This window comes from Pinus tabuliformis, chromosome 5_1 (genome assembly GCF_031772625.1).
Source record: "Pinus tabuliformis cultivar Carrire ecotype Pingquan chromosome 5_1, CPIR1, whole genome shotgun sequence".
NCBI lineage: Eukaryota > Viridiplantae > Streptophyta > Pinopsida > Pinales > Pinaceae > Pinus > Pinus tabuliformis.
This window is the reverse complement of record NC_142305.1, coordinates 625,385,741-625,397,266: the sequence shown is the minus strand read 5'-3', so window position 1 is coordinate 625,397,266 and position 11,526 is coordinate 625,385,741. Positions and strand designations below refer to the sequence as shown.

Here is an 11,526-nt window from a genome sequence, read left to right as displayed (position 1 = left end):
ACCTATAATCTTCCACAGGTCTGTAATTTGGGCTCCTTTGAACAACTACTTGTTGCCCTCCAACAGCCTCAAGATGTCCAACACAAACTATCGTAAACTAGGACAAACCATCCAGTGACGAAACATTAATTCAAAATGGGTAAACATACCTTGTTCCTGCAACTACAATTGCTCCTCGTTCTCAGGTTCTGTGCAAATCTGAGCTCTAGTTAGGGCACAACAATAGCCATAAAATTTGCTCCAAAACTTCCCTTAAGACCTTCTTTCTCCTCCAATCATCTTCATTGTCCTTCACTGTGTTTGCAACTTAGATTAAGCCTCTTTCTAGGCCTCTCGGCCTTCCCAAAAGGTAAGTTGTCCACCTGCAATCTACTCAAAGGTTTGCGGCCCAAAATAGAGGAAGAGAATACCTTTAGCATTGCACAAGAATTCCCAAATTTCTTCTCCAAAGCTTCAGTTTGCTCCTTTTCAAACTCAACCCTAAAATCAATCTCAAGAAGACACAAAACAAAGCTCCTCCTTTCCTTAGCTAGAGTCCTTCAAATCTACGGCCAATTCGGAGAAATATCTTTGATGGTATTGCACTTTGGATAGTTAAGAGTATGGCTTCCTTAACAGCCCATCTTGACATTCAAAATCAGTGTTTACATGGACTACATCTTAGAAAGAACTTGAATTGTTGTCAATTTTTTGGAAAAGATGGCATACATCATTAGAGTAACTCATGTCATAGTCATGCATGCTCTTTAGGAGAGACAACAGATATCATTGTAGAGATAGGGTTACCAATCTACCATATGAGACCATGCCACTTTAATTGAATGTCATTGTATTATTGTTATTGCAAAATTTTAGCGAGACTAACCAGATTATCATTTTGTTGTTTTGTCGTTTTGTTTGCATTCACATATTGTAGGAGCTAGAATCAAACACATTATAACTTCTTATATCTTAGTTTTGATCACTTGTATCAACAGAACTCGGATTCATGTCAAGAGGAAGAACTTGATTTGTGTCCTTACAAAAGATGTATTACTCCTTGCACTACACAACTTGTATTTCCATTATACTTTGATCATAGAACTATGTATTAAGACAAGAGAACCTCACATGTTTGTATATGCATATGAGTGTAGTGACTTCACATACCTTACATATCTTCTAACCGTCCTTCATGATTTAGGATTTTGTTCTTTCAATACCATACTTAAACATAACTACCTTATCATAGTCTTTGATGAAGGAACCTTCTGTAGAGGTATCAACTATGCCCACAATAGTGACCTTCAAGCCTCTTTTTACCAACCTTCGCTCTGATACCATGTTGGAAAATCAAGGTAGTTGTAGTTTAATGTTTATTCTCCTTCCTAGATAATTACTTGTGATATTTGCTGGCATTTTATTATTTTGTTTTACTTCTTCATCAAGCAATTATCAGAACATGAAAATCACAAAAACACAAAGAACACAAAATATAGGCTCCACGTCAAGGAAAAGCCCCACAATTGGGGAAAACCCAAACAATCCTCTTCTTATAGAATTAGATAAAAATGAGATTTCCAAGACCAAATGACCAAGTACAAGACCTCCTCAAGCCCCAAGTCAGCCCTCCAAAAGATCTCCACGCAGGACAAAGTCTTCCAAAGTCAACGAAGGTCAGCCTCTATAAAGTTTGCTCTAATTAAAGTTTTGGCCCTGAATTCAGGTCTGCAACTTCGACTACCAACTCTCGATCCTGCAGCTTGCACAAATACCCTAAACTTCTACACATGTGAGCAAAGATAGATCAGATTTCAGATCTTCTTCGTTTGCTTAGTCTTCTTCTTGTTTCCTTGTCCTTTGCTCTAGATTTCTTCTTGTCTAGGTGCAAATCGAACTTCCTTTTTCTTGGTATCCAAATGAGACGAAGTTCCTTCCCTTTTATACCCTTCTCAAGGCCTCTTATAGGTCAACTTGGTCTTGGGAGTCCAAATTGACTTTATAAATTCAAAAATAATGTTTATTTCTTAATATAAATTGCCTAAATGGGTCTTTTACATATAACAATAACTCTTTTGACTCATGACAAATATATCTTGACTTGATAAACCCTAGGACCATGAAATGTTGATTTTTTGTAGCATCGAATGTGCTCTAGCCATGAAAATTGGGGGAGAGGCTAAGGCACATGAGATTTCCAAGACCTAGAAATCGTTTGGAGAATTTCCACCCGGATGAAGAGTTATTAAAATAATCAATATTTTTAATGGGTTCCTAGGTTTAAGTCTAAACTTAGGAAAATAAAAATATTAATGGGTATTAATAAAGATAAGGGTGAGAAACTTCTAGGAGACGAGGATCAAGTCTATCTTAATCTTAATCGTTGATTAGAGACTTAATCTCGGTCGCTGATTCATCAACAAGAAAAGTATAAGAAAGACTTGAGGATCATTTGGAGATACACCTGCAGATACTCAGTATCTCAAGGAGAATCGATTCTCAAGAGAAGGAGATCGATTTCAAACGGAGAGTTGCAGGGTGGAGGAAGAAGAGGGCATCAGCAGCAGTCTGTGACTGTGGAGGAGGTGACATGGGGACAATGAGAGATAGCGCAAAGAAAGACGCAGTCCAGAGGAGAGACGTAGCCCTCACGCACGCTGACGCATAGGGACGCAGAGCCACTCAGAGCCACGTTGAGCCACTCAGAGTGACGCAAAGGTGACGCAAGAGTGAGAGAAGGGTCTCCAAAGTGTCAGAAAGTTAGAAAGGGAAAGCCTCAGGTGTTTTCTTTCAGTTTCTTTGTAAAATCATTCCTTGTAAAACTGATTGTTGCTGAAGATTAATAAAACCCTCATCTGCTGCACCATTTTTCCCGCGTTGGGTTTTTCCGGGGATAATTGTCCAAAAACCACTATGTTGATGTGATTGGCTCTTGTGCATCTATTTTCTTTGTGTAATTATGTGATAACTGCAATAGAATTTATTTTAATATTTGTGGAAGGGATTTCGTAAATAACTTGTTGTGAAGAATAAGTAGGTGAAATAAATCAATTGTTGCAGTGGAATTTCAGTGTAGAAATTTTCACATGAAATGCATGCTTGACCTAGTTGACTATTTAAATGGAGCATGAAACCCATGCTCGAAAAACAATATTTTCTTTCTTCTTTTGTTCAATACACAAAATATACATAATGACATAACTACAAAAGACAATTATGAAGACCGAAACTAGTTACATTTTCCAACATCATTGACCATTGTTAAGGGCAAGGCAACATCTATCAAATAGGTGCAATGTTAGCTGAGGAGTGTCCTACCATCTCCAATGGTACATCTACTCTCAAGGCAACATCATAGCTCTCATAAACAACATCCAAGGCCTTGGAGTTGGGAAAGAGTATCATCAACTATGTCAAGTCATCCTAAGGTCAATGCTCCTCAAGAAGTGCTAAACGTCGTTTGTCCAGGTACCCTATGTCATCATCAAAATGGATGGAAATTCCTTTCTAAAATGTTGGGGAAGCATCATATAGTCCCTCAAGTGATGTTGGTTATACATGGGAGCAATATCTAGCACATACTCAAACAATTGAGTGAGATCAATATCATGGGTGCAAGAACCATAAAAGTATTTGAGTGGGCCATATTCAATGTTCAAGCCATCAAAGTACTTCACACAAGCATCATCTTCAAATGTCTGACTAGCTTATAATTGTACAGAAGTTACCATTCTCAAGTATGGGAGGGTTATCACATGGCCTTATTAGGAGATTCCAACCCTAAGGGGAGAATGGTTCCTATGCCCACCCTTTCAAAAGATAAGTGTATCTAATAGATGTTATGGACTAGGATTTACTTTACGAGTGGTGTCATAGTCTTGCCAGGTTATATCAAACAATTTTCCATGAATGCCTTTATAGGGGGGGCACGTAGTTGCTTAAGTTACCTTCCCTCACCTTTGTTTTTCCAAGCCCCAATATGTGCCTTCTTCTTTCTTTACATAAATGTTTAACAAGCTCCATTAATTATCATATAATAATGAGATAACGCCTTTTAGTGATGAGTCGTTTGTTGCTTCATCGAGGCCAATATGTTCTTAGAGAGTTCCTTTTACTTTGATAGGTCTTATATGCATGGATACTCTTGGGGATGAGTGCCTATATAAGTGGGAGTAGAGCTCAAGCTACAATTTGGTTTTTTCTTGCTTCACATCCTTTTCCATTCTTTTGTGTTTTGATATTTGGCTTATGATTTTTCTTTTCTTATAGTTGTATCAACCTCAAGTATATACAACCCCTTCTTTTCATAAGAGAAGGTCAACAAGAAACCAGCACAAGCGACAGACAACAATCAATCAAAAGATGGGATAACAAAGTAGGGGGGATGATGACAAGTGCCAAGTATGAATCAGATGGAATGTTATCATCATCAAAGCCTCCTATTTGTGCCCCTCCTAGGTTGTGAAATAAATACACCAAGGAAGGTCCCACTAGACTAGGGTGAAGCAATAACCACCAAGATGAAGCAAGGGAACGAGTATACAACCAATAGCATTCTATCATTCAATTCAACTTATAATTCATACTAGAATATCTTTAAACATTACATGAAAGCAATTGAATACAAACATTGCTAATGTACCTCACAATAGATGACCCACCTTCATCTAAACTAGATGAATGGATGCATTGACCAGAGAGTAGATGAGAGTCGTCTGAGGCTAGCTATATGTGGATCATGGTAGGGTTGTTCGCTGACAAATTACATCATAGAAGAAAATTTATTCTAAGGTTACTCATACATGTGGGTAGGTAATGATTTCGAAGTCTATCATTTTAGAAGTGTAAAGAATAATTAAAGGGCAAGGGAGAAGGTAATCTTTTAGGTTTCATCCTCGTGCAAGACATCATATTTCCTCTTGAAAAGGAGGCATGGCAAAATGAAGATCAATTAGAGAAATTAGATTCTTAAAAAGGAGGATGGATTAAGAATAAGAGATTTGTGATTGAGGGATCGCAACTCAAATTGATGCAAGATGGTCATTTGTGAAGATGGGGATTTTTTACATGGGTCAAGAGTAAGAGACTTGTGATTTTGATAGAGGGATGGCAACTTGAATTGATACAAGATGGTCATTGGTGAAGATGGGGATTTTCCCATGGGACTTTTTTACATAAGAAATATTCTAGTTTTGAGATTTTGCAAGTTGTGAAAAAAATGATAAATTAGAAAAATTATTATAAAATTTGTTCTATCAAACCATATCTCGGGGACACTATATGATGCAACTGATTCTGTAGTCTATACCATATTTTGTACCTCATTTTTTATAAATATAAATTATTAGAAAAGAGGGTTGAAAAGAATATATGGCGGCAAGAAAGTGTCCGACCTAGACCTATTAGTCGCATTTTGTACTCCATTTTCTAAAAGTAGAAATTATTAAAAGACAAGGTTGAAAAGAATATATGGTGACAAGGTGCACAACCTAAAAAGAAAAGGAAGATGTAGTACGGAGGTAAGTCATAGGCTCTTAACATTTTCAAATGCCTATTATGAAAAATGTGCATTCTACATAGTAAATACTTGATATTCAACAATAAAAGAAATATTCTGGGCATTTCAATAAGAAAAGATTACTTACATGCTGCAAAGGTGCAGCATGTCCTCCCAGTACTTTAGTAAACATATTTACATTGGAAACTCAAAACATGCAGTAAACTTTCAAATATAAAAATGCTATATTACTTTTCTCAAGCAAAGTGCTCGAGTTCAATACAACCCACAATGCCCATACCAGTTACTGCAGCACCATATATTTCAGAAAATGCTCTACTATGATGATTTAAAGAAAACAACTTCAAACAAGGAATCCCAGTTCAATAAGGAAAGCAAAAAGAATGGAGCCAAAGGCTATATGAATTCATGAACTTTCAGTGTACTCCATACAAGATAAAACAGTGAATAATATTTAGTTGTGAACAACTCAATGACAAACTGCTTTTGTTAAATCGGATCAATTAAAGAATATTCATCCTTGACTTGAGCAAACCACATTGTTTATGCTTGTGCTTACGGAATAGCAATGATAAATGATACAGCGCATTAGCATACTCGTATCAAAATCCTCCTAATAATTCTGGAAAATAGGGTCCAGTACCTGTAAGCTTATCCACTCAATACAAATATGACCAAAGCTAAATCAAGCCTCTGTTCATTAATGTATGTAACAGCAAACTCACAAAGAAAAACAACACACAGTTTAGGTGAGGCTTGATTCTTCGGTTTAATCAGGATACAGTCAGTACAACACAATAAAGAAAGACAAAAAAGCTTAAATTTGCTAGACTGTTACGCCCTGCACACTACAATATTAAATACATAATCCACGTGCCAAAATTTGTGAATGGCTCTTACAAAAGGACAAAGACCTGAATCTTTCAACCATGCAACCCTGATATTCCTTGGAAATCAATAAGGTCATGGTTAAGCACCCAGTTGTCAAGGCAGTGGCATGCCAGGCCACCCACCAAGGTTTAATTACTCCCAAGACATGAATAAGCCGTTTGGGACAGAAGACAGCCCCAAGGGATAGCTCAAATGGTCGAGTTCCCGTTGCTAAGCACTTTCCCAGTTGGGAGGTCACAGGGTCAAATCTCCTCGAGGCCCTCGGGGTTAGGCCTGTTATGGCCGACGGGCAGATCCCTTCGGGTGGAACTGCCCCGCTTCTCTACCGTGGATGTAGCGGCCACTCAGTGACCGTGAACCACAGCTTAAAAAAAAAAGCCGGTTGGGACGGGTGCAAGTCCTGGGTGTGGAATAGTATCCCCCTGTCAGAATAGGCATGTCAGGCCAACCACCAAGATTCATTTCCTCTCAAGGCATGAATAAGAAGTTGGGGCAAGGTATAAGTCTTGCATAACTTTAACGGAATAGTATCACACAGTAGTGGCAGCTTACCACAACGGAAGTTCTTTTTTTAATGGTTCACCGTCTGAAAGCTCATTCACTTGTGCAAGCAGGCTACTTATGGTGACCAACCTCTTTGGGCCAGTTGTAATGCTTCTGCCGAATTTAAAAGAAACACTTTCAAAAAAAACTTAATGGAAATGCTATGTCTTCTGGAATGAGAAACAGATGTGGTTTTCAAAAACGGTAGGGTTTCAGTAATGACACAAGATTTAAGGAATTTGGGAAATGACAAAGATATTCCTAACAGAAATAGATGTAATACCAGTGCATATACATATGGACTGGCTGCACTCCAACATGAATAGATAAATTTTGGTAATGCCATAAATAAATATGTGACAACGGAAGCTATCTACTGCTAGCAAATAAATAGCCACTGATAAGTATCTCAACTGACCAATGATTAACAATACTATAGCAGAAAATGACATAACTATATATGTGCAAACTTTTAGTTCTTGTAGTGATCTAGGGAAATTTTCTTCCTAGGGTTTTCTTATTTTGCCTAACATTTCCAACCAAACTTAATGCATTCATACACCAGCAAGCTTTTCTCATAAAATTCACAATTTATTTCAGTAACAATAGTGAACAGCCTTCAGGACATAATTAATTCTGCTTCAAAATTGCTTCAAGGGAGCGACGGACTGTTTCAGATATCATTCAGCGCAAGTCCTGTGGTTAATGGGCCACAGAATTACTTCAAACTGCTCAAAGGAATGTCCAATGCTGCCACAGAGGATAATCGAGCAACTTCATAAATACTGACGAGGAGAAAAACCCAATGACTTCCTCAGAAGGTTTACAATCTACTTCAGCGAATGGTTACTTTATGCCACAGACAAGCTTGCGTCACTTCAGAATAATATTCGGCTGTCTTGCTTCAGTGAATGGTCACGAACTACTTCAGCAAATGGTTACTTTATGCCACGGAAAAGCTTGTTTTACCTCAGAAAAAGGGTTCAGAAAATGACGCACAACCCCAATAGTATTTCGGCCTGCTTCAGATGGGCAATTTCCTCTGCTACAGGATGACCTTGGAAGGATTTGGCCTTAGTAAATTTATCCTCAGAGAAATTCAGCCAACTTCAAGGTGGTTTATTTGGCTTTTCCACAGAATTTTCTCACAAGATACTTTTTTGCTCCTTCAGATAGTTAAATTACCTGTGGCCAGAGACAAATAATTCAATCGAATTGATGCCTCAAATGAATCCAACCCTCTTGTATTTAGAGATTTCCTTGAGGGGATTTTTCTCCTTAATTAATTGAGTGAGGTTTACATCAAACCCCAACTTTGGGCATTTTTGCCCCTGTTGCCCCAAACATTGGATATTTTGGGGTTTTCCCCTTTATCAAGGACTATAGCCTATGGGGATCGATAGGCTACTTTGTCCCTTGGGAACATTACAGTCACCCTTTCCTGACATTGCTTGTCCTCAAGCAGTGGCATGTCTGGATGTTGCCTAATTTCTACTTTAAATTTTAAGAATAGCAGGCTTCCTTGCCTCCTTACTGCTGTCATATCAGCAATCAGCACCCCCATTTTCATTTTGCATCCCAATGGCCATAAGATTGGCAGGGAAAATCATCATGCAATAGTCACTGCCAAGCTTTCCCCCCACATTCCCAGTTTCAAATGAAACCACAATGGCCATCGTATCTCATTCCAGATGGTCAGTATTATCTGCAGTTGGTGGTATCAACTTCTCAGAAATTTGATTCTGCAAGTTTGTCTCTTCCTCGGCACAGAGCAATGGAATAAAATTGCCTTTGCTTAATGCAAGAGGTGGGAGTAATTGAAAATCCATACCATATTTGGCTTCTGAAAACAATCTCAATTCTGCAGTGTGTGTCCTGTTTGAGGTTGCAATGTGTGCCCTGTTTGAAATCTTTCTCAGATAGTCGGCATATTAAGGGCCTATTAGGACGGTATGTATGGTTTTGCCGCTTATCCCATAGCCCAAACCGCTGAAATTGCACTGGAATGCCAACTTATTCCTTGAAAAAGACAAAAAACATCCGGCTCTTATTATGATCGACAAGTTCAAAATACATGTCCTTACCAATTTGATCTACAAGATCTTCATCCCATGCCACTTTAATAATAGTATAAAGATGTGTTTTTGTCTTCTCTTTTCGTTTCTTCTCCTTCCCTTGTTCTTTCATCAACCTTACCCACAGGGGCTCCACTATATCATCAACATTGCAGATAATCTCATCCCTATCACTTTCTCTTATATACACAAGCATATAAGCATTAGAGTATTTGGTAAATTTAAATGGTGTCGATGAATCCTAGACTATTGACGAGGTGTGGATTTAGCTGAGGAAACTCCTCTTTACCACCATAATGTTTCTCCAATACTCTCTCTACTTCTTCCTTTGTGACTCTTTCTTCATCAAACTTGTACCACTGGTCTGAGAGAGTTGGTCTAATGAAAGCGTAATAATGACTACCATGCACACCTCCACTGTGAACCAAAACACTATGAAGAGTATATAAATTGTACACACTTTTATCTGCATCTAGAGAAATATATTTGCCACTGTCTCCATCCAAGTCAAGTTGAAGTGGAAATTCATATCGATCATTTATCTTAACCATTGTATCTCGCATGAAATCATATTCAAATTGCTTCAACTGAAGTTGTAGTACAAGAGGAAAATCAAGGAAAAGAACACCTTTTCTTGCATCTTGTAGTCCATACTACTATGCATTATATTTGTTATCACCAATTTGTCAACTTCAACATACTTATCAAATGAAGCATAGACATCTTGACAACCTTTAACATCAAGTTGTAGATCATAGAATGATTCATTCCTTGTAGTTTTATAATCCACATATATGCACTCAATGTAGTTCATATGATGTCCTTCAAATAGATGCTTTATTATATCCTCAACAATTGTGCCCTTCATTTTATCTTCCAACTTCTCGCAAAGCACTCGATTTAAGTTTTTAACTCCTGCACAACATGTTGCATGAAAGAATCATACATGTCCCATCGAAATGATTTTGTCAAGTCTTTCGTTGAAACACTGGTGTCACTTTACTACACTTTATAAAACATGCTCTATAGAGCCAATGGAATGCTTTTTGACGGTATATCATTTTCATTGGTGGGCATATGATAGACAGCCTTTTCTGAAGTAAGGAATATGATATAATGTTTGGAGCAAAGAATTCATGTAGCATGTTGCCCCTCAATTCTTCAGCCCAACAAAACCCATTTGCTTTTTAGAATAATATGACCAATAATCAAGTACCCTTCATGCACTGACTTCGGCTTCCACAATCAAAGTATCATCCACCAAATATACTTTTGTGGGGTCGTAAACTTCAAGTAGTGACATGAACGATGCAAATCCTCAATCGCTCTCCAAGGCATTGAACTGGTGTTGTGTTTCTTTCTTGATGGTGAACTAGTGATAAATCTTATTGACAATAGTCGTACTGAAGAAAGCATATTTGCTCCAACCATAAGGTAATGTAGCGGAATCTGCCACATCTAAACAGAGGGACAAGTGGTCGGCATTGTTTCCTTTGGAGAATATCAACACACTCCATTTATAACCCCTCATTATGAAAACATCTCAGTAACACTTCTTAATATTCAATCTGGAGACATGCTCAATCATCCAAGTGAATTTGTAAAGTGGGGGCTCCTTCGTGGGTTGATTCTCTCTATTGTGCTCACTAACTCGCTTTGTGTTGGTTCCAATGTATTGGCCATCGTGCTCTGCCCAACAGGTACCGTTGATATGCTATCAAAACCATCAAATTTAAGAGATTGGTTTCTTGTATCCCCCTTTAGATGATATAGCCAATCAAAATGGTAAGGTGAGGGCTTGGGGTTGCTTATAGGTTCTTTGGATTGAGTTTTTTCCTTCCTTTTAGGAGGATATAGCCATGTCCAATCATTTGGGCATGCCTTTGCCCCAACTTCAGTATCTCTTGTACCTTGTTTTTCTGCCTTGGGTTCCACATCAATGTCACTTGATCTGTCTTTCCTGTAGCTAGCCCAAAAATCATTAAATACTTATGTTGTGTGCCCTTATCCTTCACTTCAGGTGCTTGGTCAGTCTTGGGGTCCACGTGTGTTTGACCCTTGGAATCTTTTGCAATATCTAATCCATGCAAATTGATCCCAATGCTAGTTTTCCTGGGGGCAATAAATTGAACAGGGACATGGTGATTGCTTTCTGCATTGATTCCAAGTGGGGGAAGAATCTGAGACATCCCCTGTTTGTGTTGCTGCCACAATTTTTCCCAAAACTCTCTGTTATGTTGAGAAATCACTAGGGCAACAAATCAGGGTTGATTTCTCTTACTTGATAATTCCTTGTGAATATATGTTGGCATCTTATTACTTTTATTATGTTCTTTTCATCAAACAATTACCAAAAAATAAACCATGAAGATCACAAAAAGACAATGAACACAAGATATAGGGTCCAAGCCAGGGAAAAACCCCACAAGGGGGAAAACCCAGTCAACTTCTCTTCTTATAGAATTAGACCAAAGTGAGAAATCCAGGACCAAAAAACAAGACAAGACCTTCCACAAGACT

General features: G+C 38.1%; 1 pseudogene; it reads right to left on the bottom strand.

Moving 5' to 3' along the window:
• Positions 1-5,963: 5,963 nt before the first annotated feature.
• Positions 5,964-11,195, bottom strand: LOC149166493 (ubiquitin C-terminal hydrolase 12 pseudogene; annotated as a pseudogene).
• Between the last annotated feature and the right edge of the window lie 331 nt (positions 11,196-11,526).